Source organism: Eleutherodactylus coqui, chromosome 4 (genome assembly GCF_035609145.1).
Source record: "Eleutherodactylus coqui strain aEleCoq1 chromosome 4, aEleCoq1.hap1, whole genome shotgun sequence".
NCBI classification, from domain to species: Eukaryota; Metazoa; Chordata; class Amphibia; order Anura; family Eleutherodactylidae; genus Eleutherodactylus; species Eleutherodactylus coqui.
The window spans coordinates 122,304,736-122,308,246 of NC_089840.1; the positions used below are offsets into that span (position 1 = coordinate 122,304,736).

At 47.5% G+C, this 3,511-nt stretch overlaps 1 long non-coding RNA gene across 1 annotated transcript; it reads right to left on the minus strand.

The window, feature by feature from the left end:
* Nucleotides 1-271: 271 nt before the first annotated feature.
* Nucleotides 272-2,209, minus strand: LOC136624728 (uncharacterized). Its single transcript, XR_010792409.1, has 4 exons — nucleotides 1,965-2,209; nucleotides 910-1,055; nucleotides 584-682; nucleotides 272-493 (listed from the first exon to the last, which is right to left on the minus strand). It is a non-coding gene; the product is annotated as an uncharacterized lncRNA (long non-coding RNA).
* Nucleotides 2,210-3,511: the final 1,302 nt, after the last annotated feature.

Sequence of the window (3,511 nt, forward strand, 5' to 3'; positions counted from 1 at the left end):
GGGGGTATGTATTCTGACACCCACGAGCCTTTGCAATCTTGGCTCGGTGGAGGAAAAAGGATTTAGCAAAATGAGGAAAAATGAGGTTCAACTTGAATGTCTCCAAAATGGTTCCAAACAAAAGATGTTTTTGCAAATGTGTGTCCAGAATAAAGTGAACAGATGGAAATATGTTGGCAAGGATTTGTAGAGTATGCTTGCACATATGAGATATAACATTTGCAAATGTTAAAAAATTACAAGTTATTCAAAATGTTGTCAATATTCTTAATTTTAATAAATATACCCAACTTCTAACTGCCCATTGTTACCACTTAAACGAAGTACAACAAGGCACAGAAAAAACAATGTAAGAATCACTTCGATTTGCAAACATGCCCATCTTGAAAGCGTCCTACTGAGCCAACATCTAGGACCGTCAGTCTCTCTGCTGCTTCAACAACGATTGTGAGCAAACGCAGTGTGGTAATCTTGAAATAACTTATCAGCTCACCTGTAAAGAAGAAGGAAAAAAGTTTGCAAGAAAATAAATAAAAGCTTAGTCTACCCAAAAATACCAAAAAAAAAAAAAAAGGTGAGTCACCGGCAAAAAGCAGTCCATAAAACGAAGGGTTTCAAGATTGCTGAACGTCGAGGGTCTCTTCACTGTCCGCCAGCCTTCCCATTCTCAAGGACGTCAGATCTGCAGGAAATAACGAAAAATCAGCAGGTTAACAGTCACATCACACCAGTATTACTGATCCCTAGATCCGCTCTACCCACTTACATTGACCACTACTCCCCCAACCTGGTCAGAAGAATCATATATTATATACACGTACGCACACACGAAAACCTGCAAATATGCGCAAAATAAGCACATATGAGCAGATGCACGCAATGAAAATTTTAGCAGATGCAGCAGCTTACCTCGACGAGTTATGTCAGCTGGTGTGCAAGCGAAGCGAAATTCTTCTCAAAACGCGTCCAAACGTCAGGATCATCTCCACACGTAAGTTTGCAAAAAAAAGCGCACAAATCTCGGGTGGCCGCGTCTCCCCACGTAGCGCACAAATCTGCAAAAAAAGACAGGTTGCGTCAGGTGGCGTCGCGCAAATCTCAGGTGACGTACTCACCACACGTAGCGCACAGCGCATTAATCTCAGGTAGGTACTCACCACACGTAGCGCACAGCGCATTAATCTCAGGTAGGTACTCACCACACGTAGCGCACAGCGCATTAATCTCAGGTAGGTACTCATCACACAGCGCATTAATCTCAGGTAGGTACTCACCACACAGCGCATTAATCTCAGGTAGGTACTCAGCACACAGCGCATTAATCTCAGGTAGGTACTCACCACACAGCGCATTAATCTCAGGTAGGTACTCAGCACACAGCAGCACACAGCGCATTAATCTCAGGTAGGTACTCACCACACAGCGCATTAATCTCAGGTAGGTACTCACCACACAGCGCATTAATCTCAGGTAGGTACTCACCACACGTAGCAGCACAGCGCATTAATCTCAGGTAGGTACTCATCACACAGCGCATTAATCTCAGGTAGGTACTCACCACACAGCGCATTAATCTCAGGTAGGTACTCATCACACAGCGCATTAATCTCAGGTAGGTACTCACCACACAGCGCATTAATCTCAGGTAGGTACTCAGCACACAGCGCATTAATCTCAGGTAGGTACTCAGCACACAGCAGCACACAGCGCATTAATCTCAGGTAGGTACTCACCACACAGCGCATTAATCTCAGGTAGGTACTCACCACACAGCGCATTAATCTCAGGTAGGTACTCAGCACACAGCGCATTAATCTCAGGTAGGTACTCACCACACAGCGCATTAATCTCAGGTAGGTACTCATCACACAGCGCATTAATCTCAGGTAGGTACTCAGCACACAGCGCATTAATCTCAGGTAGGTACTCACCACACAGCGCATTAATCTCAGGTAGGTACTCACCACACAGCGCAGAAATCTTCCTCTCCCACGTTGTAAGTATAAAAGGCTCCAACCATCAGCTTCCTCTGTAGGCTCGGAATTCGCGGGCAAATTCAAGTACCGGTGACGTCACCGGTCACGTGGGCGCGGGCACAGCTCTCATCGTGCACGGCAGCTGAACTGTACTGCTCGTGCACAATGGGAGGTCACATGGTGCCGATTCCAGCCACCTCATTGGCTGGAATCGGCAGCAGGAATAACCGCAGTGTAAACTACTAATATGCGTACAGGTACCCTGGCACACATGGCTGACTTCATGTTAGGATGCCTTTCTCGTGACCCTCGCGTTACACGCATTCTGGCCACTACGGATTACTGGGTGTACACACTGCTCGACCCACGGTATAAGGAGAACCTTTCCACTCTCATACCCGAAGAGGAAAGGGGTTCGAGAGTGATGCTATACCACAGGACCCTGGCGGACAAACTGATGGTAAAATTCCCATCCGACAGCGCTAGTGGCCGAAGGCGCAGTTCCGAGGGCCAGGTAGCAGGGGAGGCGCAGAGATCAGGTAGCATGTACAGCACAGGCAGGGGAACACTCTCTAAGGCCTTTGACAGCTTTCTGGCTCCCCAGCAAGACTGTGTCACCGCTCCCCAGTCAAGGCTGAGTTGGCGGGAGCACTGTAAAAGGATGGTGAGGGAGTACGTAGCCGATCGCACGACCGTCCTCCGTGATGCCTCTGCCCCCTACAACTACTGGGTGTCGAAGCTGGACACGTGGCCTGAACTCGCGCTGTATGCCCTGGAGGTGCTTGCTTGTCCTGCGGCTAGCGTCTTGTCAGAGAGGGTGTTTAGTGCGGCTGGGGGAATCATCACAGATAAGCGTACCCGCCTGTCAACCGACAGTGCCGACAGGCTTACACTCATCAAGATGAACAAAGCCTGGATTTCACCAGACTTCTCTTCACCACCAGCGGACAGCAGCGATACCTAAACAATACGTAGGCTGCACCCGAGGATGGAAGCATTGTTCTCTATCACCATCAAAAACGTGGACCTTTTAGCTTCATCAATCTGTGTATAATATTCATCCTCCTCCTCCTGCTCCTCCTCCTGAAACCTCACATAATCACGCCGAACGGGCAATTTTTCTTAAGCCCACAAGGCTCAGTCATATAATTTTTGTAAACAATTTTTATACGTTTCAATGATCATTAAAGCGTTGAAACTTTCACCTGAACCAATTTTTATTTTAACTGGGCTGCCTCCAGGCCTAGTTACAAATTAAGCCACATTAACCAAAGCGATTAATGGGTTTCACCTGCCCTCTTGGTTGGGCATGGGCAACGTTTCTGACGTACATTAATACTGTTGGTACACCAATTTTTTGGGGCCCTCGCCTACAGTGTAATCCAATTAATTTTTTGCCCACCTGCATTAAAGCTGACATTACCTCAGCTGTGATGGGCAATGAAATGTGATATATTTATGTACAGCCGGTGGGTTCCAGGGAGCCACCCATGCTGTGGGTCCACAGGGAGTTAAAACTGCATGTGTCCACTTCT